This window comes from Nycticebus coucang, chromosome 16, assembly GCF_027406575.1.
Source record: "Nycticebus coucang isolate mNycCou1 chromosome 16, mNycCou1.pri, whole genome shotgun sequence".
NCBI classification, from domain to species: domain Eukaryota; kingdom Metazoa; phylum Chordata; class Mammalia; order Primates; family Lorisidae; genus Nycticebus; species Nycticebus coucang.
Genome location: NC_069795.1, coordinates 62,908,594 through 62,930,862, shown reverse-complemented (window position 1 = coordinate 62,930,862; position 22,269 = coordinate 62,908,594). Strand labels below are relative to the sequence as shown.

At 37.7% G+C, this 22,269-nt stretch overlaps 1 protein-coding gene across 1 annotated transcript in view; it reads right to left on the bottom strand.

The window, feature by feature from the left end:
- Window positions 1-22,020, bottom strand: part of ATP6V1A (ATPase H+ transporting V1 subunit A) — a 57,571-nt gene extending 35,551 nt beyond the window's left edge. Inside the window, exon 1 of the mRNA XM_053564207.1 lies at window positions 21,785-22,020. The gene's annotated coding sequence lies outside the window, so the exon portion shown is untranslated. The remainder of the gene's footprint in view (window positions 1-21,784) is intronic.
- Between the last annotated feature and the right edge of the window lie 249 nt (window positions 22,021-22,269).

Genomic DNA, 22,269 nt, shown 5'->3' with positions numbered 1-22,269 from the left:
TATATTCTCTAACACCACCTCACTGTTATAAATAGGGAAATGAAAAGAAGGGAGAGTTCAAGTAATGACCTAAAATCACAAAACCAGCGAGTGGTAAAGGTGGTATTTGAACCAGGCAGTCTGATCCAAAGCCTATGTTCTTTAAGTTCTATACTATCCTGCTTTCTTGAGTAGGGTGGTTTCTACAATTTGCATTTAAATAATCTTATTTGATACAGAAGACAATAAAATATTCTCTGCCTTAAGACAAAAGTTGTAGCAGATGATCTCAGGATCCTTTTTTGTTAAATGTACAATTCTGTGGAAGTCTCTTTTCTACCAAATCTTTTTGCCATTTAGCCAACTTGCTATGATTGCTATATAATCCTTCAGTCCTTCTACTGGAAGCACAATGACAGAAATGGTCAAAAGGACAACTGTAAGATACTGAAGGAAGATAACATTAGGACACTTAGTTAGATATGGAGATGCAGCCCCCAGACTTCCTGGAAGGAAAGACGGGGACTGTGGTCAGTACATACATAGCTAATAGCTGTTAGCCCTTCAGGGTCTGGTTCCGAGGCAGAGCTGCCTTGCCCACATGCACACCCTCTTCAGAGCAGCCTGCATCTGCTGGCCAAGCAAAGCAATGCATAAAGCAATGCCCAGCCATCTCAGCCTGATGTAGGACACTCTCGCAAGCAATACTCACTACACATCTACCCTAGTAGGGCAGCTGAGGCACTGCTGGACTTGTATTGTGTTCTGACATCCTCTGCTCAACTCGGTTTCCACCCCATCCGTTTCACATGTATTGATCCCTAATAAATACCTTATACACCAAACTCCTTGGAATCTGCTTGTGGAGAACCCAAAATACTCAAATAATAAAAAAATCTGAATTGTCACTCGCTGGATAACTGAACTCACACTTTAATCACCACATTTGGGGCCTATTTTCTTAGTTGCCTTGTAATTAGTTATTCCGTAAAAGAGGAAAGGGGATATAAAAGAGTTTAGAACAGCAAGTCATATAGAGGATAGGGCAATGCTCAGGCTAAGTCAAACAACTCATTCAGCAGTCCCGTCTGCAAACAATCAAAACCTTAGCTTTTACAAGGAACTTGCTCCTCATCCTTCAACATAAATCTTAGATAAAGCCTTCCAATACCAGTTATAGTCTCTTAAAAACCTGTTTAATTTCTAAAGTACTCTTTTCTGGTAAGAGCCGTAAAATATTTTCCTAGGTTCAGGATTTTCCAGCTCCAACCTTTTGAGTTGGAGCCTGAAATACTGCAAGAAACTTCCAGAATTGGTCTGAGGTAAGGTCCTCTTAGAGCACTAAAATTTTTAACTTCCATTAGTTAAAATAGTAAATAATTTACTAATAGTAATTATTATAATTAAAAAATAGCAAAGTAATAAATTACTTAAAACCCCTGATACAAGAGTTTCTATTGTACCTCTCAAGCTTTCACCTTTCACCAAAACATCCCAATTGCAGAAAACAAATTAAACACCAAAAAGAATAGGTAACCTCTCCTTCACATTGAACCACCACCCTAGAATATGGACAAGAACACAATGCTGTATCAGTTTACTGTAAGCAGTGAAATTTCTTCATATGCTCTTGCATAGTCTCTTAAATTCAAAGAAGTTTTGCACTCTACTCTCATCACATACAATATCTGTTCTTTAAGAAAATTTGAAAGTGCTTCTTCCCTATAAATAAAAATTATTCATGAGGTATGCATGTTATAGTGACTTGACAACTGAACAGGGCTAAGCATATAGCATTTTGATAATCATAGCCATACAATGTGACAATTTGTTAACTTACTTATTCTCAATGAAAATAGTCCAAGTAAAAATACTCCACTAAAATCTTCTGCTTCCTCATTAAATGCTTATGGCTCTAGGTGAAAAAGTACAGGCCTTTGAAAATGTTAAAAAAGAAAAAAGTCCTAAAACACTGACTTTCAATAAGCGAAATTATATTGCAAGTTAGATTATATTGAAGTTAGTCTTAACCCAAATCTACATAAGGTCCAAATTATATGATTTAATGCTACATAAAATAATTTGATAGGCTGTTTAATAACTCCTTCCTAAGACAATATACAGCTATTCTCGATATTTAAAAAATAAAATCATGAGTGCCTACTACATGCTTTCATGAAAACAATGTGGTATACATGGCTGCATTCAGAAACATCCACTCAATGATTATATAAAAATCTTGTCTTTTGCTATTTGACTCCTACCTTGTTTAAAAATAAAAAGTAAATACAAATTCCAACTAAGATTCCCCTTTAATCATAAATTATAGGGTTTTTTTACCCCTATATTTATGAAAGATTTGTAAATAACAAAACAAAACACAACAAAAACCCTTTCTGTAAAAGAGGAAAAATCCAGAAAGAAGACAGCACAAGGAACCATCTGAGCTAATGAGTCATCAGTCTCTCCCCCACAGGCACTGCAGAACACTGCAGTGGCAAATAACACTAGAGGAAAATTCTTCTTTCCATTTTTATAATTGCTGATTAATACACCTGATAATTTTGTTATTCCAGAAATAATTCTTTTTCCTACCAGAGTCTTAGATGACATAAAAGCTAAATACTGATGTTCCAAGGCAATATGTATTCACATGCCTACTCCTGTGGTGTTTCACTGATAATGAACATTATTTTAATGTTAACACTTGAAAAAGCACATTGCGTCTAACTGATTAAAGACTATCTTAGAAATCATAGATTTTTAAAAGATGAAGAATCTAGTTAGATTACAATCAATTACTTATTTTAATACATAGTTTACCTTCTCAGAGAAAGGTATTAAATCTACTTAATATTTTCATGCTTGCTCAAACAGTTACAGAATAAGTAGAATTCCAGTTGGTAACATTACCTTATTACAGGGTATATTTATAGAGTATAGTTCTAATACAGTACTGGGGAGCTTTGCTCTATTAAAAGATATAGGCTATGAGAAATAACGCTCTTTATTCCTTGGGATTTGAACATCTGCATGAAAAGGCTGGAACAGTGGCAGCTATATCGGGGCCTTGAGGAGGGCCAATTCCAGCAGTCTGCCACTCTGCTAAGAATGACAAAATATAGAGACAGAAAACATTTCGGTCCTTGTTGCTTTTATTGGTGTAATGAATTATCCAACATTACAAGAAGAAAGACTTTCAAGGGCAAACATTTTTATATTTATATATACCTTACAGTGCTATTTATTTTTAAATTAATAGACCAAAAGGTTAAGAATAAAGGCAAACATGAGGTCATTAATGAAAAAGTTCATAAAAATCACTCAGGCAGACTATAGGGAAATGTGCAAACAAAAGTGAGAATCAAAGTGTAAAGAAGTACAGCAAAATTACAAATGGCAGAATGGATTAATGGAATCAGAGAAAATTTGTCCCTACCAGAATAAAATTTTATAAGAATACACACACACACACACCCCCTTCTGTTTTGATCTTACGTCAAAACAAAGGCATTCCTGAAAAAGAAATAGTGAAGATAAACACTAGGGTAAACACTTAAACTGGGAATGGAATTAAAATTTTATCAGTTAAATATGCTTGTTTGTCAACATTTTCTATAGCATTTCTAGAAATCATAGATTACTTTCCCTTCAAATTTTTTATAAGTAAAACTGTGCAATATGGAGTGTGAAAATTCAATGTGTTAAAGCGTAACAAAATGTTGTATTTAGTATATAAATTCCACAGCATCAGTTTCTTGGATAGAAAACTATGATCAATGGTGAAACTGTTACATGAACAGATTCAAGTATCCCTGCCTTCAAGGAGCGTATTTCTCACTTGCCCATTCCCTCACTCCCACAAAGCAATAACTCAGTAAAATGTTCTGACATGTGAAATTAAAAATAGATACTATTAAATACTGTTTGTTAAACATATATCACATTCAGGCATAATGTTCAAAACAAGATGTCTCTTTAGTTCTTAATAATAGTCCTATGAGGTATGTATTGTTTGGCAGGAAATAAGATTTTTTAGACTCATCCAACACACTCAAGATGACAGAGTAATGACACCCAGATTTGGTCTAATTTCAACAACTAGACAGTTATTAACCAGTAATTCAAAAGACCTTACGTTAGGTAGTAGCTTTAACCTTTATATACCATTTAAAAAAAAAAAGGTGTCATGAACTAAATGTCTGTGTCCATCCCCCCAAATTTCATATTGAAATCTTGACCCACAACGTGATAGTCTTAGGAAGTGTGGCATTTAGGACATAATTAGGTCCTAAGGGTGGAGTGCTCAAGAATGAGATTAGTGCCCTTACAGAGACAGGAAAGATGATCTCTGTTCTTCACCCTGTGAGGACACACATGAAGATGGACATTTACAAACCAGAAAGCCAGCCCCAAGGAGACACAGGATCTACCAGCACCTTGACCTGGGACTTTCCAAATTCCAGAACTATGAGACATGTTTGTTGTTTAAGTTTGTGGTTTCCAACACCCAGGCACCTGTGTGGCTTATTAGGAGCCAGGCACAGAGCTCTACCTCACTCCCCTATCCACCAACCCCTGTCCTTAGAAAAACTGTCTTCCATGAAACTTAGGGACCAGGCCACACAGCATGACATGAACAGCAGCCTGATCCAGTGAAGCAGCTTCACCTGTATTTACAGGCACTCCTCATCACTCCCATCCTCTCCCATCCCCCTCCCTGGTGCCAAAAAGATTGGAGAACACTGGTTTAAGCCACACATTCTTATAGCAGACAAACTAAGAGGCCAAGAATGTCTCTTTTTTATTATATACAGACCCTATGTTAGAATGACAATGAAAATTTCTGGTTAACTATCATAAATTCAGGACAATGAAGCTACCTAAAGCAGAATCTACGTAAGAATTTCCTCTTTTTTTTTTTTTCCTTAGATGAAAATTGATTAAATGAAGAGTAAAAAGTCATAGTAGGCCAGGCATGGTGGCTCATGCCTGTCATCCCAGCACTTTGGGAGGCTGGGGCAGTAAGATTACTTGAGTCTAAGAGTTTAAGACTAGCCTGAGCAACATGGTGACATCCTAGCTCCACAAAAATTTTAAAAATCAGCCAGGTGTGGTGGGACATGCCTATTGTACCAGTTACTTGGGAGGCTGAGGCATGAGGATTGCTGAGCCCAGAAGTTCAAGGGCCCAGTGCGCTATGATCATGCCACTATACTCCAGGTTGAGTAATAAGGCAGGACCTATCTCAAAACAACAACAAAAAACGTAGTAAAGCTAACATTAATATCTCATAAGATTCTTCTGTTAATTTTTAGAAAATTTTCTAAATTTTTTCACACAAAAAAATGTTGTGGTGGGTGCCTACAGTCCCAGCTACTCAGGAGGAACTGAAGTAAGAGGATTATGTAAGCCCAAGAGTTTGATATTGCTGTGAGCTACGATGACACTATAGCACTCTATCCAGGGCAACACTCTGTCTCAAGAAAAAAAAAAAAAAAAAAAAAGAAGTAGCCTAAAGCATGAAGTAAGAAAAGAATGCTCCCTAACATAGCCAAAAGCCACTTCATAACCTGGATTTAAATACACGAAATATAGTCAAAAAGTCCACAGACATTTTCAATTCAGAGGGCAAGAAATCTGCTAGGGTTTCCTTAACTGAACTGACTGTGGCAAAGGAGAGGACTTAATCATATACAAAGGTTTTAGACGTATGGTTTGCTAAGGAATTAGTTTCCCCCTGGTATACACTCAGTCTTCAATATCCTTTGTAACCTTTAACCAGGCGTCCTCAAACTGCAGCCTGCGGGCCACCTAAAGCCGTGTGAATCGTATTTGTTCCCGTTTTGTTTTTTACTTCAAAATAAGATATGTGCAGTGTGCATAGGAATTTGTTCATAGTTTTTTTTTTTAAACTATAGTCTGGCCCGCCAACGGTCTGAGGGACAGTGAATTGGCCCCCTGTTTAAAAAGTTTGAGGACGCCTGCCTTTAATACTACTATAATTAAAATCTGTGAAAGGAACTGTTCAGTGCCTGTCTCCACTGCCAGACTGTAAATGTTGGAAAATAGGGACCACATCTGCTTTGTTCACTGAGTACCCTACTTACCCAGTAAAACACCTTGGCACATAGGAGCAATTACTAAATAGTGCTCCGTGACAGTACTAGCAAGGGTGTGAGGGGAAAAAAGAAACTCTCATTCACTGAGAAAAACAGAGACAATCCCTTAGAAGTGCACATTTTTGGCTAATGCCCAATGGCCAAGATTTAAAAAAACAGTATTCATGTGAATCCAAACTGAAGCCAAATATCACCACCAGAGAATGACCTTCTAAGAGATCAAAGATTGTTCTTAAATGTTACTTAATTTATTAAATTTAAAATGTTATAAATCATTTTAATGGTTATTTGGTTTAACCTTATGAATACTGGAACACCAAATAATTCTATAATGAATAGATAAAATCTAATCTCTATCAATTTGCCTATTATTATTATTATTTTTTAGAGACAGAGTCTCACTTTATCACCCTCGGTAGAGTGCTGTACCATCACAGCTCACAGCAACCTCCAGCTCTTGGGCTTAGGCAATTCTCTTGCCTTCGCCTCCCAAGTAGCTGGGACTACAGGTGCCTGCCACAATGCCCAGCTATTTTTTTGCAGTCTGGCTGGGGTTGGGTTCGAACCCAACACCCTCGGTATATGGGGCCGGTACCCTACTCACTGAGTCACAGGCACTGCCCAACTTGCCTAGTATTATTATTTAAAATTTTGCGAACACTTAGCTTGAAAGGACTATACACCAAGTCAGTCGACAATTGACTTTTGACAAAAGTGCAAAGACAGTTCAGTGGAGAAAGTACATTATCTGCAACAAGTGGTGGTAGAAGAAGTGAATAAGTAAATGAAAAAAAAGTACTTTAATCCATACCTTGCAACATATGCAAAAATAAGGTAAAAATGGGTGGTAGACCAAAATGTAAAACCTGATACTACAAAACATCCTTTGTGACCGTGCGTTAGGTAGAGCAAAATCCGTAAAAGAACAAATTTATAAATTGTACTTTCACAAAAATTTTAAAATCCTGCTCTTCAAAAAACTTTGTTGGAATGAGGATATGTTAAAAACTAGAATATTTACAAACCATAAATCTGATAAAGAACTTATATCAGGAATATACAAAGAACTCTCAAAACTCAATATGAAAACAACCCAGTTAAAATGGGCACAAGAGGCTTCGTGCCTGTGGCTCAAGTGGCTAAGGCGCCAGCCACTTACACCTGAGCTGGCAGGTTCAAATCCAGCCTGGGCTGGCCAAACAACAATGAGGGTTGCAACCAAAAAATAGCTGGGCATAGTGGCAGGCGCCTGTAGTCCCACCTACTTGGGAGGCGGAGGCAGGAGAATTGCTTAAGCCCAGGAGTTGGAGGTTGCTGTGAGCTGTGATGCCACAGCACTCTACCCAGGGCGACAGCTTGAGGCTTTGCCTCAAAAAAAAAAAAAAAAAAGAAAAAAAAGAAAAAAGGCAGGGCGGCGCCTGTGGCTCAGCGGGTAGGGCGCCGGTCCCATATGCCGGAGGTGGCGGGTTCAAACCCAGCCCCGGCCAAATTAAAAAAATAAAAAAAGAAAAAAGGCAAAAGATTTCAATATATACTTCACCAAGAAGATATATGGATAGCAAATAACTGCATAAAATGCTGCTTAACGCCAATAGTCACTAGAAAAATGCAAATTAAAACTATAACAAAATGCCCCTCCACCCTTATTAGAATGGCTAAAATTTCATTTTATTTTTTTGAGATAGAGTCTCACTTTGTTGCCCTAAGTAGAATGCTGCGGCCTCATAGCTCACAGCAATCTCAAATTCCTGGGGCTCAAGAGATCCTCTTGCCTCAGCCTCCCTAGTAGCTGGGACTACGGGAACCTGCCACAATGATCTGGCTATTTTTTAGAGATGGGGTCTCACTCTTGCTGAGGCTGGTCTCCAACTTCTAAGCTCAAGCAATCCACCTGCCTCAGCCTCCCATAGTGCTAGGATAACAGGTATGAGCCACCACGTCCAATCTTAGAATGGCTAAAAATTTAAAAGACTGACCTAAGGAAGTGTTGATAAGGATGCAAAATTGACTAGAATTCTCATATAGAAATGTAAAATGGTACAACCACTTTGGTAAACAAAAATTGGTGGTTTCTTTAAAAAGTTAAACATACACCTACCATATGTTTTAGCCATTCTTTTCCTTGTGATGTACTCTTAGGAAATAAAAGCCTACACCCAAACAAAAACTTTACATGGAGATTCACAGCAGTTTTATGCAAAATGATCAAAAAGTGGAAATACAATTCCAAATCCATCAACAAATGAATGGTTAAATTGTGGTATAGCCATAAAATAGAATAATACTTAGCAAGAAAAATAAATTATTGATACATGTAACATCCTGAAAGAATCTCAAAATAATTAAGCTGAGTGAAGGGCAGATAAAAAATTCCATTTATATAAAATTTAAAAAAATAAAAACTAACCTATAATGATAGAAGACAAATCAAAGGATGGTTGAGGATGGGGGTTAGGGAGGAATGGAAGGAAGAGATTACAAAAGACACAAAAATTTCTTTTAGGAGTAATGAGTCCATTCACTATGTTGATTGCAAAGATAGTTTCCTGGGTGTATACATACACCAATACTTACCCAATTGTGTAAATATGGGCAAGTATATCAATTATATCTCAATAAATTTTTTAAAAGCATAAAGTACTAGCAATATAATTTCTATAAAGACAACAATGCTTCTACAGAATATAAATTCACTTTTGCTTTTTTTTTTTTTTTTTTGCAGTTTTTGGCTGGGACTGGGTATGAACCCACCACCTCCGGCATATGGGGCCAGTGCCCTACTCCTTTGAGCCACAGGTGCTGCCCTCTCACTTTTGCTTTTACTTGTCAACTAATACAGTAATAATAAAAGCCTACATGGCCTATGAGAACCTAATGACAGCCTTAACCCAAAGGATGTCAAGGGGCAACAGATGAAAACTCAACCAAATTGGTTTTTGTCTGTTTAGAATGAATGTATATGACTTCTGATAAAGCTGTGTAGGCATACGCTGGTCCCGCCAAGTTAGTTAATCCTGGAAATTTCGAAGTCCCTTAATAACTGAGGAATATGGTAGCCAGATGGCTCTAAAGTACTTATTCATCCACATTTTCAGAATAGGGTTTAATGGTACTATCAGCTTACAATATGTTGAGTGAAAATTTAGGACATTATTAACCCTATCTAAAATAAGCTTTTGTGCCATTGGAGCATAGGAGATTATGTCTTCAAAGATTTAGTTAATATACTAATAATTTGGACATTAAAGTTGATACGGTTCAATGGCTCATTTGGAAGTTGTAAGTAGACAGAGAATTATTTTCTTCCTGCTCTAATTTGAGGTAAAATTTGTTCATGATAAAGAATTACTGCTAAGAGAGTATTCATTTTGTTTTGTTTGTGTGTTTTGAGACAAGAGTCTCACTCTGTTGCCCTGGGTATGTAGAGTAGCCTGGCATCATAGCTCACAGAAACCTCAAACTCCTGGGCTCAAGCAATCCTCTTGGTTCAGTGTCCCGAGTAGCTGGGACTATAGGCACCTATGACTACGCTCAGCTACTGAGAGCATGTTTATCTCTATTTACAACTACTTCCCCAACCCTCTCTATCCCTAGTATAGTAGCTTTGGGAGAAAACACACACACACACACACACACACTCTGAACAACAGCAGGTACTATAAATCTTTATTGAAGTACTACATGTATACTAGCCTGGGACCTGAGCAGATTCTGTATTTTAAGTGGCTGCTTTGGATTACATTGAAGGGTTTGGTGTCAATCTGCTTCTTAAAATCATCATAACAGTTATTTTCTCCTTTCTTGAAAAAATGAAATAAAGTACACTGAACAGAAGTGTAGTACACTCAAGATAATTTATGGATTTTATAACTTATCTGAATAAAGTCCTTCAATGACTAATTTTCCATTACTTAAAACTGAACTCGTGTATTATTGAAAACTCATTCTTCCACAAGAAAAGACATAGTTATTATTCTCATATTTAGCTATTAATTCTTTTTTTTTTTAAGTTTTTTTTTTTTTTTTTGAGACAAGAGTCTCATTTATTAACCCTCAGTAGAGTACGGTGATGTCACAGCTCACAGCAACCTCCAAATCCGTGGGCTTAGGCGATTCTCTTGCCTCAGCCTCCCGAGTAGCTGGGACTACAGGCACCCGCCACAACGCCCGGCAGCTGGGTTTGAACCCACCACCCTCGGTATATGGGGCTGGCACCTTAACTCACTAAGCCACAGGCGCTGCCCTTTAGCTATTAATTCTTAATGTTCATAGTGCTAATCTGATTCCCTTAAGAAAGTATCTGAAAGATCTTACATACTTGTTTTGGTACATAAAATCAGCTAGTCACACAATTGTTAACAATTACAGCATTTTACTTTTTCAATAATACATAAATTTCAATGGACAAAATTTCAATGTATAAATCACATAGGAGACTTAAAGTTATATCTAAAATACAGTAGAATCTCCGTAGTTGACCACCTGCCTACACTGACCATCTCCTTCAGTTGACCTAATTTTCATACAGACTGGACGTGCACCACATGTACGTGTCACTATAGCAAACCTAATTCCTTATGTATGTTCACCAGTTTGTTATAGTCCTTTGGGTGGTCAACTTAGAGAGGTCCTACTGTACTTATTGTTATTCATAAGTAAGAAGTTGTCCAAATATCATACCGTGTTCTTATACCAACACTGGTACACTGATTCCATGTGAGGGTAAGCTATGTTATAACATGATGGTAGAACATACTCAATCCAGGGGAGCTAGAAATGGTAAAGGCATTTAGCCTTCCAAAGACTCTAAATTAAATGATAGATTTTGTCAAATTACTGGCAAAGATGAACTTTTTTTTTTTATCATTGATTGAGTCATTTTATTTTGTATTTTTTTCTAAATGTCAAATAAATATACAATGAAAAGTGATGAATTCACAAATAACAAAACAACCATTTTGTAAAGCACTTTAAAAGACAAGGACATTGACAGTGAAATTGCAAAGCTGAACTTTGTACATCCCTAAATTGGAGAGCAATTTGGCAATACCTACCAAAATTCAAAATGTACTTACCTTTGACCCAGCTATTCCATTTTTAAGAAATTTACTATATGTGTACAAAATGTTCTACTCATGAAATATCAACTATAGCACCGTTTCCTAAGCAAAAGATGCATGTCCATTGATATGTAGACTAGACATTGTGGTATTATGAGAATCTATATATGCTTAGTGGTATTAAGACAGTAATCTCTACAAAGAGACTTGCTGGGTTCAAATGGAGTCCTACCACTTACACGCTTTGTGATTGTTGGGCATTTAATCACCCCATGCCTAACTTACTTCATTTGATAAATAGGGATAAAAATAGTAGCTATCTTATACTTGTTGTAAGGCTTCCAAAAGTTAATACTACTAAAGTATTAAGAAAAATGTGTCAATAAAGCTAACTTTCAATAACTGTTACATATGACAATGATGTTAGTACAAATGAACACAAAGCTATCATTAAGAAGAATGAGGCAAGTTTAACTGTAGAGCAGCGGTTCTCAACCCACAGGAACTGTATCAAAGGGCTGCGGCATTAGGAAGGTTGACAACCACTGCAGAGAGATCACCAAGATAGCATTGTTAAGTGAAAAATGTAGACCAGGTTCACCATGACTCTTGCCTGTAATCCTAGCACTCTGGGAGGCCAAGGTGGGAGGACTGCTTGAGCTTAAGAGTTTGAGACCATGGGGCAGCGCCTGTGGCTCAAGGAGTAGGGCACTGGCCCCATATACCGGAGGTGTTGGGTTCAAATCCAGCCCCGGCCAAAAACTGCAAAAAAAAAAAAAAGAGTTTGAGCTGGGCATGGTGGCTCATGCCTGTAATCCCAGCACTTTAGGAGGCTAAGGTGGATGGATTGCCTGAGCTCAGGAGTGTGAGATCAGCCTGAGGAAGAGCAAGACCCCATCTCTAAAAAATAGCTGGGTGTTGTGGCAGGTGCCTATCATCCCGGTACTTGGGAAGCTGAGGCCAGATAATCACTTGAGCCCAAGAGTTTGAGGTTGCAGTGAGCTATGACGCCAGGGCACTCTACCAAGGGAGACAAGTGAGACGGTGTCTCAAAAAACCAAACAAACAAACAAAAAAAATTTGAGACCAACCTGAACATGAGCCATCTTTATCTACTAAAAAATAGAAAAATTTGCACGGGCATTGTGGTGGGTGCCTGTGGCTCTAGCTACTTGGGAGGCTGAGGCAGGAGGACTTCTTGAGCCCAGGAGTTTGAAGTTAGTGGGAGCTAGACTGACACCATGGCACAACTAACCTGTGCAACAAAGTGAGACTGTCTCATAAAAGAAAGTAATTGCTTCATATAAAAAGAAACAATGTGAAGTACAGGATAATATGAAAAGGTGATACCATTTTTGGACAACTACATGGAGAAAAAAGGACTAAGAATGGGGAGAGGGCAGGAGAGAAAACATACCTGCCCTATTTGGTCTTCCTTTTCTTTTTAAAAATGTAAATGGTTTTTTTGCTAATTAAACAAAAACTTAATGTTCCCTGTAAATATACATAATATACTAAAGTATAAGGAAAGAAAGAAAAAACGTCACCTACATGCCCATCCAGTCACTTTAAAATAACCACCAAATACTTGATAACTATCCTTTCCTGCAATTCATCTTGCCCAAACATGTAGTTTTAGATGCATATGTTATTCCTGTGGATACTCTGCCTCTTTCCTTTTCTTCTCTGCTTATTTCTCCTTTCAATGATGACAACCATGTAAGCATATACAAAACTCAGAGTTGTTTTTCATCTGGTTTTATAAAAATGGGATCTCATACACATACATTTAACTATACTTTGCCTTGCTTACTTTAGATGAGGAAAACCCTCTCAAATTGCCAGTATAGATTTAATGCCTACCATTTAATGGCTTCCCAACATTCCTTAATAGGCCTATGTCATAATTTCTATAATACTACTACTATTGAAGACCTTCCCTCTGTTCCAAGGTTTTAGCCAAGACACACATTGTTACAACTGACATATGTTGTTGCAATCAACATTCATGTAAACACTTTTTTTTTTGGGGGGGGGTACAAATGTGCTGGTTTTATATACAATTTGAAATACTTTCATCAAACTGGTTAACATAGCCTTCACATGTAAACACTTTTTTACTGGTGCTTTTATTTCTAAGGAAAAGATCAGATGGAGCTGGATTGATACATGTATCTTTCAATACTGACAGATACTGTCTGTCTGACTGGTTTATTAGAAAATCTTCTTTGGGGTGGCGCCTGTGGCTCAGTGAGAAGGGCGCCGTCCCCATATACTGAGGGTGGCGGGTTCAAACCTGGCCCTGGCCGAACTGCAACAAAAAATAGCCGGGTGTTGTGGTGGGCACCTGTAGTCCCAGCTACTTAGGAGGCTGAGGCAAGAGAAGAGGCTGAGGCTAAGCCCAAGAGCTGGAGGTTGCTGTGAGCTGTGACGCCAAGGCACTCTACTGCGGGCAACAAACTGAGACTCCGTCTCTTAAAAAAAAACAAAATCTTCTACACATCCCTACTAGCAGTAACTTTCCCACTTAATTTATGCTATTTTGAGAATATTAATATTTCATCGTTGGTATATGATTACTAGGAAGTTATACATCTTTTCATAAATAAATGTTTGCATTTATCTTCTGTGATGCATATTTTATCCTGATTTCTAGTGGGGTGGACTTTTTCTTAGTTCTTAAGAGTTCTTACAACTGTTAACTCTTTATCTGTTATTCATCCTTCAAAAATTTTTAATCTATCTTTTGTCTTTCATTTTTGCCACTTATGAATTCCTGTTTTCTACATCGTCTCTTATGTTTATCTTTACTATTACGACTTTACTGTTATGATTAGAGTGTATGTATAATATAAAGAAAATTTAGGAGATCAATACTTTATTGCTTATACGTAAGCCTTTATTTCATCTGAAATTGGTTTTTGCCTTTATTGCAAAGGATTGGCTCAACTTTATTTTCTTCTAGGTAGAAAAGTTTTATATGTTGTATTTACCACATATAAATGTCATTTTTCCCACTGTAATGAAACATCACTTTGTCACGTGATAAATTCCATTAAACACTAGGATTTACTCTGCCTTTTAAAATACTGCTACAAGGATATACTCCGGCCTAAAAACATTATCTACACACCTACAAAATTAAATAACTTACTCAGTTATCTGGACAAGTAAAAACATTTTCACTTCAGATATCCAAGTAAGATGAAAGAATTATTTACATGTTTTAATTTTCCACATCAAATTAAAAAAATGTTTTGCAATCTTTGATTATAGGAAGTCAACTATATAAAAGGTATATGAATAAATTTTAACTTTTCTTCAATGTTCTCGTGATAATTACTTATTTTGATGCACCACCTTTCAACTTTTTCCATATGTATATACAAGCACCACTACACATCTGCCCTTTCTTCAATTTTCCAATTTAATTAGTTTCCCCTATTTTAATCTTAAATAAACAGCTTTAAAAAATTAAACTAAGAAATAACTAAAATAAAATTTATAAAGTCTGGTTGCTTCTCTTAGCTCAAGAATATCTGGACCTCTTCCACATTGTATGACATCACATACCACCCATTTTCTTTTCTTTTTTCTTTTTTTTCTAGAGACAGAGTCTCACTTTATGGCCCTCGGTAGAGTGCCATGGCCTCACACAGCTCACAGCAACCTCCAACTCCTGGGCTTAAGCGATTCTTTTGCCTCAGCCTCCTGAGCAGCTGGGACTACAGGCGCCCTCCACAACGCCCGGCTATTTTTTTGTTGCAGTTTGGCCGGGGCTGGGTTTGAACCCGCCACCCTGGGTATATGGGGCCGGCACCTTACCGACTGAGCCACAGGCACCGCCCCACCCATTTTATTTTCAATGAAATGAGCTCAGTTATTTTGCAAAAAAGAAACAAAATGTATTGCAGATAAAATGTTTAAAAAGTTTTATCACCAAAAGAATAGTTCATACAGATAGCATTAAGACTAAAACTGAAATTTGTATTGCAGTTAGTTATAATAGTACCAAAAATAATAATGGTTAAAAAAAATCATAGGATATAAGAATAAAAGTGCTTCTTTCTAAAATTTAAGTAAGCAGATAGCCCTCAGAATGGGAGAGCATATTTGCAGGTTATGTTTCTGACAAAGGTTTGATGACCAGAACCAACAGAGAACTCAAACTTATTAATAAGAAAAGAACAAGTAATCCCATTTCATTGTGGGCAATAGATTTGAACAGAGCTTTTCTGAAGATGATATGCGCATGGCCTACAGACACATGAAAAAATGCTCATCATCTTTAATCATCAAAGAAATGCAAATCAAAACCACTTTGAGATATCATCTAACTACCATAAGAGTGGCTCACATAACAAAATCCCAAAACTACAGATGTTGGCGTGGATGTGGAGAAAAGGGAACACTTCTGCACTGCTAGTGGGAGTGCAAGCTAATACGTCCCTTTTGGAAAAAAGTAGGGAGAATACTCAGGGATCTAAAAGTAGACCTGCTGTTTGATCCCACAATTCCTCTACTAGGTGTATTATCCAAAAGACCAAAAATCACTTTATAACAAAGATATCTGCACCAGATTGTTCATTGCAGCTCAATTCATAATAGCCAAGTCATGGAAGAAGCCCAAGTGCCCACTGACCCATGAATGGATTAATAAATTGAGGTATATGTATACCACAGAATATTATGCAGCCTTAAAAAAGGTGGTTACTTTACTCTTTTACGTTTACATGGATGGAGCTGGAACATATCCTACTTAGTAAAGTATCTCAAGAATGGAAGAAAAAATATCCAATGTACTCAGTACTATTATGAAACCAATTTATAATCACTTACACTTTCATATGAAGAATAGATCACAACTATGGCCCAAGATGAAGGAGGGAGAAGGGGCAGGGGGAAGGGAGAAAGTTAGATTGAGGGAGGGTGAATGGTGGGATCATATCTATGGTGCATAATGCAAGGGTACATGTTGGATCTATTAGTATAGAGTATAAATGTCTTAACACAATAATTAAGTAAACAAGATGAGGTACATAATAACCAGTGTGATGTAAGTGTTCCTAATTCTATGTACCCCATAAATGTATTAGTGTATACATGATCTATGTGTTTATGATTTAATAAAAAAAAAAAATTTAAACCTGACAATGTTTATGACATGCCATCAATGTTTAAAACAGATGATCATGGTCATGAAATTTATTAAATAGAGTTAACTACAAAGAAAAGACAGAAAGGAGAGCTTCAAACACATAAACTAATCATTAGATAATTTTATTCACAAATAGTAAGTAGTTTTAAAGACAGTTTTAATAGTTTTAGGTAAAAATAAAGATCTGTTACTATAAAGATATATATCCATTCCAGCTATATTTTTTCTTACATACATATATTTAGTATATTGTGCATACACTAAATATAAAAGAATATTCTTATACACAGTATAAACTAAAATCTTTCAATTCACCACAGGGAAAAAAAGTAGAAAAACTTTTAAATTCTCCACAGAAATTGTATGGAAATCATTCTTACTGGTAATAAATGAATAATGAATAACTTTATTCATAAAACAATAAACTCATTCATTTATGATAATTGACATTAAAAGAAAATATTCAGTAGTATCTTAATGAAATTCTTAAGACAAATAATTTTTTTCAAGATTAAAGTGAAACAAACTCATGATAGCTATACTTGAATTACTGTTCAATTTACTGATATTTTCCCTTGCAAAACCACTAATCCTCATGAGTCATCAAATTTACTGTGGTCCATTATGTTCTCTACATTCCTTTGTTTTATTTCACATGTGCATAAAAATAGATATAAAAACATTTAAATTTTTCAAAAAGGCAAAAAATTTAAACTTGTAAGCCTTAACTCAAAAGTTCCTGTACAATTTTAACATATTTCTATAATTCATCATAATAAAAAAATTTATAAATAGAACTGCCACCTTAAATTGATTCCACATATTAATGATCATGAGTTTTGGAAAAATTTTATATAGAAAATGGTAAGTCCTTGTAGTTGCTAAAATAAGGAACTTTATGTTGACACTTCTGAGAGCCTATTAATAAACCTGTTTCAGAATCTTTACTGAACATGTTTCTTGCTTCCCCATTTTTTTGGTAATAGCTTTATTTGAAATTCTACTCCCTGCTCTACACACTAAACCTCCCACTCACAGGGCATCAGACAATTCTGTGGGATGTCTTATGTCTCCTAGAAATTCACTATCTAAAATCAAAGTAGATACTGGTAAAATAATAAAAAAATTTTACAAAGTGTGTAGTAGACATTGCACATTCACAATCTAATTTACTAGGACCTATGGGACAGATTTAAACATGAGGAAACTTAACCTTATTTAAGAAAACCGTCCAAGATCACGCAGCTATTAAGTGGCAGGGTCAGAACTTGAGCCCGGTCTGTATGACTAGGAAATCTAATCACAGAAAGTCTGTACGATATTGCTTTATATTTATATACCATTTAGTTTTTAAAATATTTTCCACACAGATTATCCTTGAGAAGGCTCCTATGAATCAAACCTGAAACTCCTTCCCCCAACTTTACTTAAAAGGGCATGTAACTAAGGTAGCAGAGATAGTTGAAGATCTTTGACTTTTATTTTATTTATTTATTTATTTATTTATTTATTTATTTATTTATTTTGAGACAGAGTCTCCCTATGTTGCCCTCAGTAGACTGCCGTCACGTCACAACAAACTCAAACTCTTTTGGGGCTTAAGTGATTCTCTTGCCTCAGTCTCCCAAGTAGCTGGGACTACAGGCGTCTGCCACAACATGCGCCCGGCTATTTTTTGGTTGTAGTTGTCATTGTTGTTTGGCAGGCCCAGGCTGGATTCGAACTTGGCCGCTCCGGTGTACGTGGCTGGGGCCCTAGCCGGCTAAGCTACAGGCACCAAGCCCATCTTTGACTTTTATTTTTTAGAGACAGAGTCTCACTTTATCACTCTCAGTAGTCACATGGTGTTACAGCTCACAGCAACTCCTGGGCTTAGGTGATTCTCTTGTCTCAGCCTCCCGAGTACCTGTGGCTACAGGCACCTGTCAAAACACCCAGCTATTTCTTTTGTTGCAGTTTGGCCAGGGTCACATTCGAACCCGCCACCCTCGATATATGGGGCTGGCGCCCTACCCACTGAGCCACAGGCGCTGCCCCGATCTTTGACTTTTAGAGTAGTGCTATTCCACTTACAGCTCAGGCAGTGCCATTTTGTTCATTTAATACATTTGAGATTTGTAGCTATTCCTTTGACCACGATTTGGAAGGTTATTATTACTGATTTATATCTGAAAGCTAATACCTACTGCACAACCTTAGAAAGAGCTATGATCTGCAAGAGCTAAAGTGGTTTAATCTCCTTGCCTAACTGTCCAATGCTCACTCACTAAACAATTTAATGAGTACCTATCATGCAAGTCAGCATTCTGGTGCTAAAAACACAACAGTAGAGACCAGTCATTGAATACCTAGAAGCTTTACAGTTTACTGAGGAACAGCCCAGCAAATGGGAGTTAAATACAATGTGGTAGAAGTGCTACCTCTGTCCCCAGAGAAAGAGAAGAAAGCATTCCTGACGGTGGCAACAATCTACTTAAGCTATACAGGTGGTGAAAACAAAAACCCTTATAAGTGTGTGTGGTTTTTTTTCTTTTTGAGACAGTCTCACTATGTTGCCCTAGTCAGAGTGCCATGGTATCACAGCTCATAGCAACCTCAAACTCTTTGGCTTAAGCGATTCTCTTACTTCAGCCTTCCAAGTAGCTGGGACTACAGGCACCTGCCATGCCTATTTTTTGGTTGCAGTTGTCGTTGTTTAGCTGGCCCAAGCTAGGTGTGAACCTGCCAGCCTCCGTGTATGTGGCTGGCGCCATAACCAGTGTGCTACGGGCACCGAGTCCCCTCATGTTTTTTTAATGGAGGACTACAGTACAATCCCCTGATAAACTTTAGGACTTCTACATTTACTTCTCACAAATTTTATTTTATTTTTTGAGACAGAGTCTCACTCTATTGCCTTGGACACAGTGCCCTGGTGTCATCATAGCTCACAGCAACCTCAAATTCTTGGGCTCAAGCGATCCTCCTGCCCTAGCCTCCAGAATAGCTGGGACTACAGGCACCCAACCCGATAACCTGACTGATTTCTCTATTTTTAGGAGAGATAGGGTCTCATGCTTGCTCAGGCTGGTCTGGAACTCCTGAGCTCAAGCAACCCACCTGCCTCAGCCTCCCAGAGGGCTAGGATTATAGGCTTGAGCCACCACCTCTGGCCTTACTTATCATAAATTGATAAAACTAGTCTCAGAAATGCCTTCCAAACTTTAAATCACCTGTGTATGTATGAATTGTGTACAAAAGTCAAAGTCTATTTTTATATTCTACCTCAGCAGCAACCTTACCACCAATTCCTGCTGCTAGTCTTCCAGATTTCATTAGTAATTATGTTATTGCTTTCACAAATTCTCTAAAGTTGGGAAATTGTGAAGTAAAACTGCAGACTCATTCAACCACTTTCACATTGACATCTTCCCCTCTAGTAGTCAATGCTTTCTAGCTGGTTTTCCCTTTCTCATTTTGGTCTCAGCAGGACAGGACTGGTTTGGACTTCCACAGCACTTAAGGAATTCTCCTTATTCGGTGGAATGTCACCTGGGCAATTAAGCAACACTACTTATTTTTTTTTTCTCCTCTCAAGATAGGGAACCTAATTATGTAGAAAATTGATAGAGAAAAAGTATGTATCTGTAGCAAGCATGGCTACGTAAGCTAATATATTGATAGTACACTAGTACTATTGTGCAGTATAGGTCATTCAGTACAAAACGCTAAAATTATGAATCCTGGGGAAAGCAAGATCTTCAAGGTTATATTTTCTAGAAAGAAGCATCAATAGGCCAGTTTTTCTATTTTGAACTTACTATAAAAAATATTTTGTTAAATTGCTATTATTCTGGAATTATACCTTTTTGTTTTCCTTAAAAAAAAAAAAAAATAAGACCGGCTTATTGTAGAGAACTTGGACAATAAAGAAAAACAACAATAAGCCAATCACATTCACCACTCAAAGATAATGATTCCATCTCCTTTTTCAGCTGTGTTTTTTATCTTTTTTTTTTTTTTTGCAGTTTGGCCGGGGCTGGGCTTGAACCCCCCACCTCCAGCATATGGGGCCGGTGCCGTACTTCTGAGCCACAGGCACCACCCTTTCGGCTGTCTTTTTAATGTATTCTTCAACTGCATTAGTTTGAAAATTATAAAGTATAATGAGAATATGATTTTTCATATAAAAAAGGGCAATTTAAATTTTAAAAAACAAATTTGTAATTTTTGTAAGGCCTTTCAATGGAAAAGCATGGAACTTTCTGAGTTTGCAGTATAAATAAAGTGTTTAACCTCAAACAGAAAAATACTCATTCCTTAAGCACATTGTTTGAGGTAAAAACATTGGCTACTACATTACACACAAGGAGTACACTGGGTTGGGCAAAAATGTAGGGAAAACAATTTCTGTATTTTCACAAAATACTACTCATTAAAATCTGAAGAGGTCACTTGCAGTTTTCACAAATGGGTAAAGCTAAAGAGGGATACAAGTTCTCTTAATATAAATTTACCACACAGCTGGTCAAGGAATTGATTGGGAGTGGCCATTAATTAGGATTTTAGGGGAAAATGGCAAAAAGAGAAGGATTAAAGGCAAAAAATCTGAAGTCAGTAATATCTCGGTTAATATTCTTGGCTTTAGGTTTATGATCAAACAAATTTGGTTTAATTATATTTCCAACCCAATCAGTTTTTGAAGAATTATTACTTCGCTGTCAGGGAAACCTAGTCACTTCTCCCTATGGTATACCATAAGCCTCTGGCAGATCACGACACCAAAACACCATCTTTCAACGCCTCCCCATTCAATCGAAACTGTCGCATTACCAGTATCCCCTGGCCTGATGTCTTTATTTCTGTAACTGTCCTCTTCAAAGAAGAAAAAGCCTCGCTTTTACCCTTTCTGTCCCATCCGAAGCATGTGAACACCAATAGAACCCTCCCTGCAGGGATGTCAGATTTAAAAACCCTCAGAATTACTGAGAAAGCACATTGGGAGGAAAGCTTTTCAGTGACTCTGCAGTGAGGGCCATATCAGGGACATTCCCTCCCAAGCCTGTCTCACTGGAGACGCCTCTGCCTCCAGGGTTTTTCCTACCTCTCCGCTCCCCAGCCACTGGGAGCTTTACTGAGGGTTAAGACAGTAAGGGCCTTAGCCAAAAAAGGGGTTTTGAAGAATGGAACCTGACCGCTATTGCAGACCCCGAGGAACGGCTGAAGCAATCCTACTACCCTAAGCCCCAAAGACTCGGATAATGGCCGCACTCTCTTCCAACCTTGGGCTATCTCAATCTCCAGGTAGCGGGGACCGTAGTGGGGAAGTAGGGGTCAAGAGATCTGGAAAAAGGAGCTCCTAGCTTGTGCAGAGTGACAGCAGAGAGCAAGCCCCAGGCAACAGAGGCCGCCTTCGCACTCCTTCGCTTCCTCCTCCCACCCCTTCTCCTAACCCCACCAGTTGCTGGTTACCGGTCGCCGCTCACCTGCTGGGGCGCGAGGTGCAGAAACAGTACGGATCGCAGACCCAGAAGCTCTGTCACTACGCGAGGGGAAGTCTTCAGCCGCGAAGTGGGGGGAGAGGCGGGTCCAATCAGTCACATGACCTCGAGCTCCGCCCTTCGCCCCCCCATCCTGGCGCGCCCCGGATCGCTTGAATATTAATTTTCTTTCATTAAAGGAAAAAAGTAAATTTAATTTTTTCACAAAGATGTTGTAAAGTGTAATGCAGAAAGCGTGGATGACAAGGGTTAAAGTGCATTGCTAAGGTAATGACGTTCCCATCACGATCTAGGGACCGGAAATGGCGATGGAGTCCCGTCCCTTTCGGGGCCGGTGGGTAAAATCTCCGGCTGTAAGGTTGGGGCCAATCACGTGACCTCAAAACTTGAGGCGTGCTGGAGAGTAGCTAAGTTATCCAGCTGATTTTTAATTACGTTTGTTTTAAAACCTCTCATTTACGTGAGTTTTC